Source organism: Acomys minous (genome assembly GCF_964271855.1).
Source record: "Acomys minous genome assembly, chromosome: 17".
Lineage (NCBI taxonomy): Eukaryota > Metazoa > Chordata > Mammalia > Rodentia > Muridae > Acomys > Acomys minous.
In genome coordinates, this window is record NC_140500.1 from 65,525,101 (window position 1) to 65,543,141 (window position 18,041).

Consider the following 18,041-nt stretch of genomic DNA (forward strand, 5'->3'; position numbering starts at 1 on the left):
ACAGGAGCCTGAAACAAAAGGTCTCGTGTGTGTTCCGGGGCAGCTTGTTATTTTGGGCATGTGGGAAAAAATGGGTATCAGAGGGTACTCTGGAACAAGAATAAGGGACTCAAAACCCAGCCCAACACCTGAGCTGGGAAGGAAGGGACTTCAGACTCAAAGAGACAGTTGGAAGTGGGCAATCACACAAACAGTGTCAAGTAGTGTGAAGCAAGCAAGATGCACAGGGCTGGGACAGGAGGTGAAAGTGAGTGTTGGCAATAGTCTGGGATCCAGGCAAGCAAGCTTGATTGCAGTTTGCCCATCTGTGAAATCAGGACCTCAGGCAAGAAGGTTTACACGTTTTGCTTGTTCAAGGTGAAGCCAAAACAGTAATTATTCTTGAACTCTTTTCTAAGATATTTTTCATGGTTAGAAACTATAGCTTCTGGGTTTTTTTTTTTTTGGTTGTTTTTTGTTTTTTGTTTTTGGTTTTTCTTTTAATGTTTTTCTATTTTAGTCCCTTACTTAAGTCTCTGAACCTTCCCCAACTTTGGACAAATTCTACAGGCTTTGGTTCAAATAAATCAGTCATTCATCAAAGAATTTAATATAAGGTGTGTGTCTGTGTGTGTGTGTCTGTGTGTGTGTGTGTGTGTGTGTGTATGTGTGTGTGTGTGTGAAGAAGATCATCTCAGGATCCATACAAGAGTAAGGCATGGTTTTTGATTGCACAAATTGACAGTCCACATACAGATACAAAATACCCACCCGAGCAGCCTAATGCTACACTCTAGAGTATGTGGTATTCTTTTTTTAACACTGTAGTGGCATGGCTCAGAAATTCAAGCTTTACCTGAAGAAAAACTCAGCTCCTGCAATAAGAGTGCAGAAAGAAGGTGACCTGACATTCCTTCAGCCCAGCCTTGGTCTGGGGACTGGGGCAGAGCTGTTCCAGCAGAGTGAAGGCTCAGTGAGTAACAGTGGGAGAGATAGGAAAACAGCATCCAGGAGACAAAGGCTAAGGCACTGATTGACATCTGCTGAGAAAACAGATGAACAGGGAGACCTAGGATGGAGGCAGGCTGGGAAGGGAGCAATGTTGACACATTGTATACATGGAGGTATCTCAAGAATGAAACAAGAGATACATTCTTTCAACAACAAGTTTTATCTTTGATACTGTCACAGAAATACTACCTACTGTCCAGAAAAAAAAGGAAAACTCCATGAAAAATACAAAACAAAACAAATTTGTAGTACAAGTAGCCACCCACTGAATATTTGGTAAATTTTTAGTCACCCCGGACCATAAGTATATTCCAATTCATCTTAAAGTGAGATCTCTTTAAAACACCACTTAGATTGTTTCATTTTGTATCTCCTTTTGAACCTAAATGTACTTAAGAATTATCTGGCATATTAAAAATTCCACATATTTTGGGATAATTTTGAATATATATGGATATAAAATGCCTGATATGCTTTGCCTTCTAGTATGCTCTATGTCATGGGCAACAAATTGACTTTAGGGACCCATGCCAGAAACACCTGTCTACTAGGTAGCCAACGTCTATGTTGAATGTTTATTACAAGATTTGCAAACCCTCAAGGACACACACACACACACACACACACACACACACACAAAAGTGCGCACACACATGTGCATGCACAAACATACACAAAGTCTTGCTTTGTGTCCTTTACTTTGTGCCACACTGTGCATCCAGAAGTTCATAACTCAAGTCCCAGCACCATCATCAAGTGGCTTATAAAGACCTGTAACCCCAGTTCCAGAAGTCTGACACCCTCTTCTGGCCTCCAAGTACATTGTATCCATGTTGTGCTATGCAAACATTCAGTACACACACACACACACACACACACACACACACACACACACACGAGAAAGAAAATTTTAAGTGGAAAGTATCACTATCTTCATGTCTGTTGTCTCTGTCATTACTTTTCAACATTACCATTTGCTGTACAGTGTGGGTCTTCCGTGGGTTCAAGTCTTTGTGTTTCTGTAGACAGTTTGCTCTGCTGTTTTGCTATTTCAGGCAAGGCTGTAAGAAACATCTTTATACACTTTTACTTTCCACATGGACCAGCGCCTTTTGTTTTAATGTTGCCAAGTACAACTGCTAGTTCAGGAAGTGTGTGCACTTTTTACTTTGGTAGTTAGTGCCAGGTTTCTCTTAAAACAGTATATAAATTCTGTTCCACCTGTGCTGATGAAAATGCCAGATTCCACACCTCCCAGCAAATACAAGATAATCGTGCACATAGAAAAGTTTACTAGTAAAGACACGGGAGGGATAGATATCTTCTATTTGATTTTCTTTTCTCCTGTGATTTTCAGAGAGTCTGATCATTTGCTGTGTAGTAGCCTGATGGCTGTTTCTGCAGCAAATGGTACCTGTGGTTTTCGGTTGAGCCATTTACATAAATTCAGTTTGTGCGACTTCTTTATATTCTCTAGCTAAAGGGCTTTGTGATCATTCCGAAGTCATGACCGAGTCTCTGGAGTGTAGAGTGTGTTGTGAGATCCAGTAGTTTTCTTTCTCTAAATCTTCATATTTACTTTTATACCCCTTTTAAAAAGCAGACTACTGTGGTCCAACTGTTACTAATTTTCAGAACCAGCATTCTTGGTGTTTTAACACTCATTGGGTCATGAACGTAATTTTGGGGGAGCAGTGATCACGAATTGTTGTTAGAGTCTCATTAGTTCTCAGTTTTTGTTCCTGTTCCTTTTAAGATCACGAAGAGCTTTCTTCACAGACAGAGATCCTCCTCATTGTGTGCTGTTCATTGCCACCTTGTGTCTTACTGCTCTGATTTTACTGTGAGAATACGGAAGTTTTACTCTATAGTTCCTACTGACTCCTTGCTGATGAAAAGATCATGCCTCTTGGTTTTCATACATGGTTCAGTACTGACTCACCTTGTTGAAATACTTTTGTGTTTCAAGAAATTTGTCCATCTCACATTTTTTCTTACCAATTTGTCCAATTTAAGAAATTAAGTGTGGATATAATATGCAGTGATAGAGAATACTTGCCCATTGTTCAAGAGGCTGTAGCCTCAACTCTAGTAAAAATTGATAATACTTATAATAATAGTAAAAATGAGATAATAGGCCAAAGATTAAATACACATTAACAGATGAAAAATAAACATGCATTTCATATAGTTTCTGCTAATTTTAACTTTAAAATATTCTTATCATGGATTTGGTGTAAATTAGGTACTCCTTATATCTTAAATGTAAGATCCAAACATTAACTTAAAACATGATTTTAGATATGTGTTGGGAACACAGTACCTCACAACAACATTAATATACATATCTTTGTGCTTATTAACTCCTTTTTGGATGAGACATATTGTACATATGAAATCTGTATACTCTTTTGTAAATGCTGAATTGGCAATTTTCTAGACTTCTTTGAATATTTTATGGAGGATGGTTGATATGTAGCTCCCAGGAGTCTGAAGGTATCTTTCTGAATTGCTATCCAGTTGACTGAACAATGATCTGCATCATTTTGAAATGTTTTATATATTACGCTATAAAAACCATAAAATAACTGTATTCTTTGGCTATCTGGTGTCTTATTTAGTCATTTGCGTACTAACACTGTTTGGAAGGACAGCGCTTTCATTGCATCTAGCACTAGTTTTCAAAAATGTGCAAGTATTAACACATTAGCCAGCTGATTCATAGGAAGCGTTTGTTGCTCAATTTCTTGGCCAGGATTTACATTTTTTTTTGTCTAAAGACTATATTTTTCAAGCTTGGGAAGAAAAGTTGACTTTACTATAATTCTTATACTTTTCTAGCACAAAACTTTTAGAAGATTCATTTTAATTATGTGTATATGCAAGTATTATGTATGGGTATATGCATGTGAGTCAAGGCTAGAGGAGGATGTTGAATCCCTTGGAGCTGGAGTCACAGACAGTTGTGAAGCATCTGACATGATTTCTGGGAGCCAAGTGTCGGTCCTGTGCAAGAGCAACAGGTGCTCTTTACCGAGCCGTCTCTCCAGCCCCCAGATGCTTACATTGAATAAAAAACTTTTACTGATTATGCTAATTGAGAAAATGGACTCATTGCTTTAAAATGTAATTATTCATCTGGTTTAGATTTTATGTATAAATATTGCTAATGTTTTATCATTTCCTCTCTCCTCTTTCCTTCCTCCTCTTTAGTGGTATAAGTCAAACTTGGGGCCCCAACACTGACCTACATTTCCAGTCCATATTTATCCTGGCTTGTTTTACTAAAGTCATCTGAGAGGAGGGATTGAGGAAATGCCTTTATATGTTTGGGCTTTAGGACAAGATGTAGGGGATTTTCTTAGTTAGTGATTGATGTGGGAGGGCCCAGCTCATAGTAGGTAGTGTCATCCCTGGGATGGCTTCTGTGAGAAAGAAGGTTGACAGAGAGCATGTATAGGGAGGACCTAGGAGAAGTGGAGGAGGGGTAGATTGGATGGAAGGGGAGGAGGGGAGGAAGGAATTGAGAGGAAAGGAGAGAAGGGAAGCTGCAGTTGGGGTATGAAGTAAATAAATCAATTAGAGAGAGAGAGAGAGAGAGAGAGAGAGAGAGAGAGAGAGAGAGAGAGAGAGAGAGAGAGAGAGAGAGAGAGAGAGAGAGAGAGAGAGAAGAAGAAGAAGAAGAAGAAGAAGAAGAAGAAGAAGAAGAAGAAGAAGAAGAAGAAGAAGAAGAAGAAGAAGAAGAAGAAGAAGAAGAAGAAGAAGAAGAAGAAGAAGAAGAAGAAGAAGAAGAAGAAGAAGAAGAAGAAGAAGGTTGAGCAAGCCATGAGGAGCAAGCCAGTAAAGCAGCACTCCTCCATGTCTTCCACACCAGTTCCTGCCTCCAGGTTCATGCCCTGTTTTAGTTCTTGCCCTAAGTAATTGTAGTCATGAACTGGCATATGGAAGTGTGAACGAAATAAACCCTTTCTTTACCATGTTGCTGTTGGGCACAATGTTTCAGCACAATAATAGAACCATAACTAAGGCAGTATTTATTCTTAGTGAAGCCATCCCTGTTCAGACCCTATCAGTCCCATGGTTTAGTTAGATCTCATTTTTTTGGATTAAAAAGCAAATATTTTTCTTTGTAGAATGCTGAATGTGAAAGTGAAATCAGGAGCAAATGTCAAGGCACAATTCATGAAGCCACAAAATATCTTTAGGGATGCTGGATCACTAGTTTTATAAATGTTAACTTTAGAAGTTTTATTTTTGAAAAAGAATTATAGCAAGAAGGATGAATTCAAGTAATACTAACATTATAATTAAGAACAAATCTTTCAGCCTATAGATGATTTCTGTTTTATATTGTTTGAATAACTTGAGAGAGAGCTATTTATTTCAGGGAGCTTTCATGGTTGTCTGCATGGCATTAGACATCAGGCATCAGACTTTGTATAGATAGTTTCTTGTGCTGTTGCTTTTATGAATAGCTAACCCTTGAAATCGAGGCTTGTTGGAATGTAATATAGCTCTTCATAGGTTGTGAATTATTCTCAGTAAGGATAAGTTAGTGAAATAAATATTCATTTTTTGAATGTGAGTTTAAAATGTTACATATAAAAAGTGTAATCATACCTCATAATTAAGCATTTTATTGGCTACCAGAGTAGTACAAGGCTACTCTTTATAACATATTGTTTTCTTGATAAAGTAAACATTTAATAGCATAAAGTTATAGACATCTTTTCTTCTTGAAAACCACAAAACATTATTGAAGGAAGTGAACAAAAACCTAAGTAAAGGGAAATACATCAGTATTCACACGTGGAAAAAAACATCATAAGGAGACAAATTGATCCACAGAGCCAATGCTATTGCTTCTAATTACTAGCTTTTTAAAAAAGAAACTGTTATGTTCTCCTTAAAATTCATTTGTTACACAAACATACGGAAATTAAATCTTAAAAAAGAACAAAATTGTAAGATGTACACATAGCAGTTCTCAAACTTACTGCAGAACCATAGTGTTAGAGACTATATGTTTGTGGAATAAGACTGACATAGAGATCCTCAGAATAAAAGTGCACATCCAGACATGAACCCATATATTTGAAGTCAATTGATTGTTCAGGATGGGTAACAAGCTAATTCAGTGGGCAAAAGAATAGTCTTTGAGGGGTTGGCCAACATGACTCGGCAAATAAAGGCCCTTGCAATTTTGATGACTGGAGTTCAACACTCAAAACCATGTCATGAGAGAAGAGAACCAACTTCAATGAATTATTCACTGAGTTCCACATGTGTGCTGTGGCACATGTTCATATGTCCACAATATGTAAGTACATGTAATGAAAATAGGGAAAGTGTTTGGAATAAATGAGGCAGTGAATGTCCATTTGAAAAGAAGTTAATTTAAACTATTCACTTCACCTCACTTAGAAAATTAATTGAAAATGTATCTTAAATGTACCTAAATGTAATAGCTAAATCTAAAACACTTAGAGAAAGCATAGGTGTCATTCTTATGAGTCTTAAGCCAGGAAGTACATTCTTAGCAGTAATAAGTTAATATACTACATAAATTGGACTCTATAGTAGGTTAAAACCTTTGGTGCATCAAAGCCACCATCAGGAAAGCTGAAAGACAGCCTATAAACTGAAAAAATATGTGCAAACTGTACAAATAGAAGCAATTCCTTCAATATATAAAGTGTTGTTATAATAATAAAATACCCAAATGAAAAATAAGATGATTGTAGTATATATTGTAATGTCTTATACAGAGAACATCTACCAGAAGTAAAATAGAAATTTGAGGACCAGGAAAATGAAGTAATTGCAAGAGCTTTTTGAGGGGCCCTGGTAAGGAGACAGGAGGGACAGAGAAAAATAGCTGTGACTGAGAAAATGAGCGAGGGCTCTTCGGGACCATGAAGATGTAAGAGGTTGAGAGCAAAGCCAGGACGAGGGCAGCTGAAGTCCATCCAATGCCTCCTGTTTGAAGCAGATTGGGGAAGGAAGCTGGTGTACGGATTTGATGTTGCTGAATTTGCAGGGCCCACAGCATTTCCTGAGCTATTCTTCATTAGAAACTTGTGAATGGGGCCTGGATTTCTCTGTCGCTGGTATTCAAAGTTGAAATCTTGGATCAGAGACAGAGGTGATAATTAGAATTATGGAAAAAGATGAAGGGCCCTGAGGGTGGCGGGAAGCTTGGTGCGGAGCTCGGCTCTGCCCCTCAGGAATGCCCACTGTAACGGAATGTGAGGCAAAGAAAAGCTGAAACAAACGATGGGAAGGCAGGAATGGAAGCCTGTATGGAAATTTGTTATTGAAGTCCAGGGAGTCAACAATGAAAACAAAAACCCTGCCAAAAGAGAAATGCTATTATTATTTTCACTCAGACAAGCTAAGAAAAGGAAACCCAGAGAGTAAGAGCAAGCCTCAAATCAGTTCTTTGCTTCTGTCTGTGAGGTCTCTTACTTCTCCCATCCAACTGGACAACGTAGGGGTAGAAATGCCAGAGTAGATATTGAAGGCAGAAGCTGGGAGTCTGCAGAATTAGGGTTACAGAAGTCATGGGGTGTGGACCTGGGAGCAACTGGAGAGATTAGGCAGAGCAGCACTCAAAAATTGCCCCACAATCCATTTCCAGCCTCTTTAGAAGGCTTTTTCTCTGGTAGGAAATCACACTTGCTGTCTCTTCCTCTTGTTTTCTGGTTTTTGGATGAGCAACGTTTTCCTCCTAGCTATCTGCATCTTACTACATCCATTGATTAGTGGTATGGGGGAATGTTTTAAAGGTGGAGCCTGCTAAGCTAAACTGTAGCTGTTATGGGTTTGATAGTCCGTGAAAAATATATTGTCAGAAAAAGAGAAAACCAAAAGCCTTATCTCCTGTGAACAGCTTGTCTCTTATCTCCCAAGAAAACAGTGGAACTTTACTAATACTGTCTACAGGACTATTAGGGAGAGTTTATCAAGAGAAAGGGAATGTACGAGAGATATGATTAAGAGAGTGCTTGCTGTTCTTGCAGAGAACTTGGTTTTTGGTTTTCAGGGCCCACATAAGGGCAATTTAGGCATTTAACTTAACAAAGTGTTGTCCTGTGTCTTCAGCTCCAAAGGACCTAGTGCCCTCTCCTGGCCTCTGAAGACACTATAAATCACAAAGTGCTCATGCTCACACACACACACACACACACACACACACACACACACACACACACACACACACTCATCAAATAAAAACAAGTCTTTTAAAAAGAGGAGATACCTGTCCCCATTAAACTCTTCCTGGAGTCCACTGACCATGTGAATTGTGCCAAGGGAAAATGAGTGTTATTAGCAAACAGGCCATCTCACTGGCCTGCTCTCAGTGACCTAGCAGTAGCTTACATTATCACTGTTGCCACACCAGGCGTGTAAAATGGCCTACCAGCTACCCCAGAACTTTCTCTGTTCTTTGCCCTCTCTCCTCATTCCACTCTGTCTTTTTCTGTCTCTCTGTGTCTGTGTCTGTCTGTGTCTGTCTCTGTTTCTCTCTCTTTCTCTCTCTCTCTCTCTCTCTGTGTGTGTGTGTGTGTGTGTGTGTGTGTGTGTGTGTGTGTGTGTGCGCGCGCGCGTGCGTGTTTCTTCTCTGTCTTCTGTTCCCTCTCTGTCTCCCTGTCTGCCTCTGTCTCTCCCTAATGTCCCCATTCTGATGGACCTGTTGGTCTCCCCTCCTCTGGTAAGCCTCTTGCACTAGATTTGTTGGGTGGTGTAATTTCTCAGGGGTACACCTTAGCACAGGCCACCAATGGTATCTCACCTTTGCTCCGAATTTATCCTACCAAGTGTCCTGTGGAGTGATCGCTCTCAACTTCTAAGTCATGAAGAACTGACTTCCCCTCCTCTGGGTTACTGGAAGGGACATGACTCTGCTGAGAGGGATTTTAGAGACTACGAAAGACTGCTGGATTGGTGAAGATGTTTTCCACAATGGCTTCAGCCTGGTGCTCAGCTCAAAGCCTTATAGTCCTGAACTGCAGAGGGATCAGGAAGGGAGCAGCTCAAAATTGTGCATTTCTCAAGATGCATGAACTCACAAGACATAGGGTGCATAGAGTTTGCTTTGCTTTAAGTAGAGGAACAGTTTAGCAAGGTCAGTACTCAAAACAGGGAGTCCATAATGAGTTACTTGTACCCACTAGGCCCTTTTACCTCGTGGTGGCCTGAAAGTAAAACGTGAAGATTAGAAGAAGTTCTGAAAACGTGGTTCACTTCGTAGAATGCTTTCCTATGGTAAACACGAAGTGGATGTCATGTTCATGCCTGTAATCCCAACACTTGTGAGACAGAGGCAGCAAGAAAAGTTCAAGGTTATCCTTAGCTACATAGTGAGCTTCAGGCCAGCCTGGGTCACATGAGACCCTGTTTCAAGTTAGGGCCTAGGGGAGAAGAAGAGGAAGAGGAAGGGGAGGAAAGGAAGAGGTGCATCCAGGTCCCACTATCAACTCCAAAGGCAACCCACAATGACATAACCTCCTTCCACTAAGCCCCACTACCAGAGTTTTCCCAAATTCCCAACAGTCTCCTAGATTTCTGTCTATCCTTCCACACAGAGGCACAGATTTGCACTAGACAAAAATGAGAGTTATTTCTTATTTAGATAAAGCTGGAGTGCTGAAATCTTTTCATATACTAATTAAAACTTTTTATTAGTGATCACCACGAGGGAAGTTATGATTAAAGAAAACCTACCACTCATTGTTGCATCAAAGGATTGTAGATGGATTTTATATGTCTTTCTTGAGAATAATAAATGGTGTGCATGTTCCTTGTTTTTTTCCACATTTCTCCCTTGTAAAGCAAATGAAGTTACAGGCACTTAAATGCAAGGCAGGTTAAGCTCTTAATTATTACTTTGGATAAAAGCATTAAAAACACTGGGGGAAGGGCTTGTCATCAGACACAAACAACAGAGTTGGTCACCAAACTTCAGAAATAATCTAAAGCTATGGCTTTGCATTTATATACTTACTAATTAGGAAATTAAATGATATTTCCATAGCAACAGAGACAATCTCCTTGTACACTAGTTTTATGCCTGCAGTAACACACAGCGGGGTCTATAGGAAAACGGGAGCCTCAGGTCTGAGTTAGGTGAGGCAGATAAGTATTGACACCTAAGCATGAACAGCGGGGTGTTATTGGGCTTGCAATGAAGTAAATAGTTAAAATAACATTAGCAGATATTTTTAAAAATAAGCCCTCTAAACGAAGGATGCTATTTTAAAGTGGAGCCTGTTGAACACTGCCACCCCAGCCCATCTTGATATGCTTGAAGATGTGGAAGCTGCTGGATTTCACTTCCACTTGTTTTGATAGGGTTCATGGATAAATTAACAGTATGCTACCATCCTGCTAGGTCAGAAGAAATGAAATATAGGGCACTGATTTATTGTACCTCGAGATGCTGAAGGAATATCATGAAATGCAGATGAACTTTATTGGAGTTTTTCAACCTGACTGACATCAGGAGAGCAGGAGGGAGCATTAACTTGTCTATAGTACACTCCAAATGTGCATTAAGCATGTGTTACATGCTTACATAAAAGTATATGAAATGTGTGTCAATCTTTTAAAATTGTTTCCATTTGTCTGCTCAACTAGTTGATTTTGTTGTTGTTGCCCTTGGATTTTCTTTATGTATGAACTTTTTAAATTCCTTTAGCTTGTTGCCTTTTGATGGCATATTTGTAAATGCTCCAAAACTTCTAAGAAACATATTAATTTTGAAATTATTATGTGATGTATCTTCCTGCTTCTCCTCCTTTGTCTTTCTCTCCTGTTTCCTCCCTTCTGCTTCTCTTTCTCCCTCTCTTCTTCTTTCTCTTCTCTCTCCTTTTCCCTTTCTTTTCTTCCCATCTCTCTATTCATAAGTAACATTTTTATCTTCATGTACCTGTATACAATTATTTTGATTTTTAATAATTTTTATATTTTCCACTTTTTTGAAGGAAATATTTAATAACTTTTTGTGTTTACCAAAGTAGATCTGAGTTCTTTAGGGTTCAGGAAACTCTCGAGTTTCAGGTACAAGGTCATATTGCAGAGAAGATAGCCACACAGTCCCTAAGAAGGAACGTTTTTTTTTTTCTGCCAAGTTTGAATCATTATTCCAAAGACTTCCCTCTTCTTCATCTTCATTGGCATCTTGTCTGCTGTCAGTGTGGGATGTTGTGCATGACATTTCGGTCCAAGGATGGATGCCTGATGGAGCTTCACTACCTGACCTCTTACAAGTATTCCTGCTCACTCTCTTCACATGCTCTCTCTTTCTTTTTGCTGCTCCTCATCTCTACCATACTTCACCTTAGAGTTACTTCTATGTTTGTTGTACTAACAGCATTTCCCCTTCTACATCCTACATTCATGGCTGTGAATGTTGTTAAAGCATGGAAGAGCTTTCTTATAATAAAGCTTATAAAATTATATACATCTAAATTACGCGATATCTATATCTACAATGTGTGTTACATAAACAGACATCACAGAATGTAAAACAGGGGCCAATAAATATATAGCAATTCAGTCAATGAATTCAATATAAATTCAGTAACATCCCTGAAATATGAATGGCTGGCATGTCGGTGTGTTTGAAAATAGTAATTTTACAGCACCTGAAAGGGCACCACGCCAATTAGTCACTGAGCTGAGGGAGTGGAGATGGGGTAAAAGGGCTAAAGAATCAGCTCAGATCCGGGAGGCAAGCATTCTGCGAACAAGCTGCATGTCCAGTACAGCTGTTCTTTGAGATTGAAAGGAAACATACCATGCTGTCATGAGTTATTACACTGTGTTATAATGTTCCTAGGGTTACAAGGCTACATTTTATTAACCTGAGTGCGTGAAAGACTAAAACCTTGAGCAGTTATGCTCTTATGTTCTGAGATAAACTGCTACTACTAAACTAATTAAGGCTGTACTAATTCTGAGTGTTTCTGGTGGATTCCGTAGCAGCAGGGAGCCCTTTGGCGTACTTTGTCGGGTGTCAGTTCTGAGCTGTGTACCATCCTAGAAAGTTCTGTACATCAGTAAGCTTGGAATATGTGTTGATTTCCCTTCCTTAAATGGTGCCTGAGAGTTCCTACCATTAAACAGGAAAACACAGAGATATTTCCCTAAATGAACAGGCGACTATAACATTCAAACTTTATATAACCAGATGTATCCCTTTGGACAAAAAGACTTTATCAGTCTGCTCTCCTATGTGGGAAATTGCAGGGATAACAGGCATAAGGTAGGATGCACCTGAGTAAACACTCTCTCTCTCTCTCTCTCTCTCTCTCTCTCTCTCTCTGTGTGTGTGTGTGTGTGTGTGTGTGTGTGTGTGTGTGTGTGTGTGCATGTACTTTAGCCAATGTTATGCATATTGAAGTTAAATGACAACTCGAAGGAGCCAGTTCTCTACAACCACATGTGTACCAGGGATCAAGCTCTGACATGGGTCCCAGACATAGAGCTCAGATGTAGGTACCAGGGATGGAAGTCAGGTCTTCAAGATGCCTGTTGAGTCATCTTTCCAGCCCATAGATGGTATTGTTAAGTGTATACTTGTTCATTGGATATGCCATTAAATAAATTTATAAATGTATAGTTTTTAAAAATCATTATCTAAGGCTGAAGAGATGGTCCAGCGGTTGCAGAGGACAAGAGTCACAACTGCCTGCAACTTCTTCATGAGAATCCGATACATCTACCCTCTGCAGGTACCTGCACACAGGCATGTGTGCACTGAAACACAATTAAAAATAAAATATTGTAAGAGCAACAATTACCCAAAATAAGTTTTAAGAGTCTGAGTTTTCAGGGTTAAATGAAGTATAAAAAGGAAGGAAGAAATGAAGAGTTAAGGCCATATTTATATAAAGAATTTTAGAAATGGACCCACTTATTTTTGGTGTCTTTCAGACTTTCTTTCTAGAAGAGGTGAGAAAAGGCCAACCCAATTACTGTGATTAAAGTTGGCTAGCCCATACACTGTTAGTAATGTTGGAAGGGAAGGAACAGCTCTCAAGGACTCTGCTGGCTTAGGACTGTGTGGGGCTATGCTGGTAGTAACTTCCTGTGGACGGATACTTCTCAGTGGACTCACTCACCCATGGTCCAAGGTTTTGAGCAATATCTGCTGTGAGCAGGTTCACAAAGCCTGAGAGCTCCAAAGAAAACAAGATGTGCATTCCAATTACCAGGCTTGCTTTCCCCCAGAAGCTTGGCTTTGGGTAGTTTGTCAAGAGCTGAGTGATGAAACTAGTCAGGAAAGCCACAGATGCCACTATGCAGAGGGCTTGAAAATGTGGCCATATCTGGTCTCATTGTTCAGAGGGCCATGCTGCTTCATGTACAGAGCCCATGCAAATAACAACTAAGGTGAAAGAAGAGCCAGATATTTTTTCATCCTATAAGCTCACTTTTAGAAATATTTATTTTCATTTGTATGTGTGTGTGTGTGTGTGTCCAGTTCCTTGATTATGAAAAACATATTTTGACTAATAATGTTCTATATGAATAGCTATGAGAGCAAATTTTCTGACCTATTAAATTTACACATGTATCTCGGTGCCTCTGAGGAGAAGACCATGTGTGAGCGTGGGGTGTGCTCACTCATAATCGCCTCCATTCCTCTTCATGTCACAGCGTAGAGTTTAGCACCATGTGGGGCTTCTGTGTGTCCCTGGACTTTTCAGTTTTCCCCATGTCCTTTGAAGTGGAGTGCTCATTTCATCTTGTTGTTGTTGGCCCAGTTGGCCGTTCTCACTTTCAGTCTCTCTTCCTTTTATGAACAGGTGGTGGGCTTAGCAAGCCCTATTGAAAGTGACTCTGTTGATGGATGGCTTCTTTACTGGGCAGTTTCCACTCCTCCACCCACCAGCCCCTCTTACTGTGAAATGATCTTAATTTATAGATAGCAATGAGCCTTTGAACCAGCTATGAATAATAAGCCTCTTTAGCCCACTTGATGTTTCTATGAGATTTTTTTCCATCACTTCTCTCAGAAGGCTCGTCCCATATGTGCTGCCCTGTAATTGTTTGATGCTGTGCATGATACACTTGCATCCTATATAACCTTCGTGTTTTCTAATATTACATTGTGTGCATGTGTGTATGTGTATGTGTTTGTGTGTGTGTGTATGTGTGTGTGTGTGAGAGAGAGAGAGACAGAGACAGAGAGACAGAGACAGAGAGACGGAGACAGAGAGAGACAGAGAGAGAAGGGAGAATGATAGACAGACAGATACACACAGAGATTTTGTCTTTGCAGACTAGGGGACAACCTCGGGCTTCATTCCTCAGGTACAGCCTGTCAATCCCGCCCCCCCCCCCCCCACCAAGTTAGCATCTCTCAGTGGCCTGGATTTCTCCATCTAACCTGACTGGCCTATGAGCCAGAGTTCCATCTGTCTCTGTTACTGAGGTTGCAAATTGGCAACAACATTCACGCATCATTTAAAAATGTGGGATTTAGGACTTAAACTCAGGTCCCCATGCTTGTAGGGTAGGCATTTTACTTCAGCCTTACCCCTAAACCTGGGGTGCATTTTAGTTGATTATTTCTCATGTTTTTTTTTTCTTAATGAGAGCAACACTGCCTCTGAGTTTAGGAAAGCCCGCCTCTCTGGCTTCCCGGTAGGAAGGTGAGTCTACGTTCCCGGCAGCGTCAGGAGTCCACTCTCATTCTCCGTCAGGTTGAGGTTCTGCCAGCAGCGAAAGCCATTTGCTACCTACTCCACAGCAAAGCAGACCTTGGCAATCATCAGAACCAGTTTCACCTCTAGCCCATAAATACTGTGTCAGTTACATTGAAGGCTGACAAAAACCATAATCATCTTGCTTAACGTACATTTATTGACTTGCCCACTGTGTCTGTTGGCTCTGCTGACGGGAAGGTATGTATATCGCTTGAATACCAGAGGTCTCTCATGGACTGTGCTTCTGGGTCGTAGAGTTTTCTACTTTTATTCTCCAGATTAAGAAATGAAAATCTAGAGTTAATTAACATATTCACAGCTTCATTCAAAACATAAAAAAAATGACTATTATCTCTACCTTTTATAGGAAAATAATGTAACCATGATCACGACAAGGCAAAAATAAATAAATAGATAAATAAATAAATAAACTTTGTGTATTTAATAGGGTCACACAATTTAATGGATCACACATTAAGGTAATTCGTAAACAGTAAGTAAGGGAATGTAAATTCAAGCAATCTTCCTGTCAGGAATTCTTACTTAAATAGTACAGGCTCAACAGTTTTCGTAGATCAGATACAATAGCAACAGTGTATGTACTGCTGGTCAAGAACACTGGAAGCTGTTTGTCAGAAAGTACCTGTAACCAAATCCTGCCAGCATGGACTTGAGATAGCTCGGTTGACCATTTCTTTTTTTATTATTATTATTAATTTATTCATATTACATCTCAGTTGTTAGCCCATCCCATGTATCCTCCCATTCCTCCCTTCCTCCCACTTCCCCCCTACTCCCCTTCCCTCCCCTATGTCTGTGTCTGAGGGGGACCTCCTCCCCCTGTATATGCTCATAGGGTATCAAGTCTCTCCTTGGTGACCTATTATCTTTCCTCTGAGTGCCACCAGGCGTCTCCATCCAAGGGACATGGTCAAATATGGGGCACCAGAGTTTGTGTGAAAGTTAGATCTCCTTCTCCACTCACCAGTGGAGAATGTCCTATCCATCAGCTAGTCTGGGTAGGGGTTCGAGGTTTACTGCCTATTTTTTCCTTGGCTGTTGCCATAGTTTGCGGAGGACCCCAGGGCCCAGACTCGCCTGTAGTTTTCCAGGACCCGCTGGATCCTTCTATTTCCTCTTTCTCCCAGGCTTCTCACACCTAAAGTCTCAATAGGATGACCTCCCCTCTTACCCACTATCCTGGTAGGTACAGGGATATATGCTTAACCATGTTCATAGCTGCCTTATTCATAATAGCCAGAACTTGGAAACAACCTACGTGTCCCTCAATAGAAGAATGGATAAAGAAACTGTGGTACATTTACACTATGGAATACTACTCAGCTATTAAAAACAAGGAATTTCCAAAATTTGTGGACAAATGGATTGAACTAGAAATTGTCATAATGAGTGAGTTCACACAGAAGCAAAAAGAGCTAAATGGTATATACTCACTTATATCGAGACACTAGTCCAAGGTGTACGTCGGCTGACCATTTCAACAGTTATGTGAAACAATGCTTTCAGTAGCAGCCTTAGTTAGGATTTACAATTTAGGATTTTTCCTTCAGTCAGTGAGTTGTGTGCAGCGTACTTTAATTACTGGGCAGGACAAAGAAATAGCAAAAATAAATGCAGATGTACTACAGTGTGGTCCATTATAGAGCTAGGTTTTCAGTATGCTTACCACTGAGCACTTTGCACTTACACTGTTTTCCGTCCATGCTGAGTTTATCTGCACTCTAACCCCCTGATTAATTATTAATTATTATTAGAATAATTTGAGAACTGATGGGTGGCAGTAGTGAAACTAGACATGTGGAAGAATAAGCGATGGGGAGGTGGTGAGTAGAGAGGATTGGAAAAATAAAACCAGGAAAATGAGATCTCATAATCTAGCCGATTCTGGAAACAGAACAGTAGAAGAGCTGTCGTAGCACTGCAGAGGGATGAAGTTACGGGCTGAGTGTATGGTGATCCGAGGACAGGTGGGACCAGAGCCAATGGGAAGAAGGCTCGGGCACATTTCACAGGGATGTTAGCCTGCAGGATCTGCCTTCATATCTGTCCAAGGAGAAGCTGTCTAATTAATGTTCAGTAATGTCTGAAGCATGACACATGGCTCTGCCAAGCCCGGATCATAATTGGAAAAGGTGGTGGCAGAGGAATCAATTAAAAGGCTTTTGTAGCAAGGCAGGTGGGGCCTCCTGAGTGTCGGAACAAGGGCAGTGTACTCCAGAATGGAATAACTCGGAGCAGAGATCTGCTGAAGTCAAAGTCAAGATCAATAAGGCTAATCCAAGTTTCTCTGAGGCATGAAAACATCCAAATCATTGCACGGATACTGCTTAAGAAAAGACTAGCTAGGCAGGCACAAGTACAGCAGACAGAGAGACCCGGGTCCAAGAGGACCATATGGCGATTGTGAGTCAGCAGTGTGATGCTGTTATTAAAAACCAGAACCACACTATGGGGGAATATATTAATAGGAGCGAGGCATGCAGACAGCAGGAAGTAGCCTCTCTGCTCTTTTCAGCGTAGTTCAAACTTCTGATTTTCTTGTGGACTCTGTTGGGCTTCACGTTTCATGACTGTGTTTAGAAAGCACAAAGAGGCCCAGCAAAGCCCACTTCAAATGCCGGAAAGGATAGAAAGGATTGTCTGCCATCCTGGATGCTGGGAATGTACTCAAGGTTAAAGTACTGTAAACTATTCTGACCAGATGAGGCCAATGGAAATAGTTAATGTGAACCGTAACATCTCAGGGAATTAGGGTTGCCCAAGAAAATGCCTCTTCAGGAGACAGCATTATTCATAATTCCTGACGAGGGGAGGAAGAATTAGGGAGGGCAGGAACTGTCTTCTTGCCCTCACACGGGCCTTTGTTTGCCTTCAATGTCCGGTCCTATGACGTCATAAAACACGTTTGTAGGTCACGGCTTCTGGATCATACTTGTTTGTGTTGGTCAGTCTCTGGGACATAGCTCGGAGCTAGTTGCTCCCTAATATCGCATCGATCTACAGGGCTTCCCTGCTTAAATAAGAGGGAGTGGGATGTCCGTGTTCCTCACCCTATTCCCTGATTTCAGAGCTCCCGCTTAGCCTCACTGTGAAGGTAGCCTCCACTGACTGCACAGCTCTGCCCGGATTCCCATCATATGATGGTCAGAAAAATGCATCCTCATACACAGCTGTAGATAAATCAGCATCCAAGTGAACCCCACCAGACTCACCCTTCATGAGAATCAGGGCTGTGATTTTGATTACTGGTGTTTTCCAGAGTTATGTAAATGCTTGCTGTATGAAATAATACAGTTTCCCTGTATCACAGGG

The 18,041-nt window shown here is 40.5% G+C and overlaps 1 protein-coding gene and 1 pseudogene across 3 annotated transcripts in view; both read left to right on the forward strand.

The window, feature by feature from the left end:
- The window catches only part of LOC311588514 (high mobility group protein B3-like), a 389,002-nt pseudogene extending 383,719 nt beyond the window's left edge, over positions 1-5,283 (forward strand). The window contains exon 2 of the transcript in view: positions 4,656-5,283. The product of the transcript in view is annotated as a high mobility group protein B3-like (transcript). The remainder of the gene's footprint in view (positions 1-4,655) is intronic.
- Positions 1-18,041, forward strand: part of CTNNA2 (catenin alpha 2) — a 1,110,979-nt gene that overhangs the window by 8,220 nt on the left and 1,084,718 nt on the right. The window lies entirely within an intron of this gene.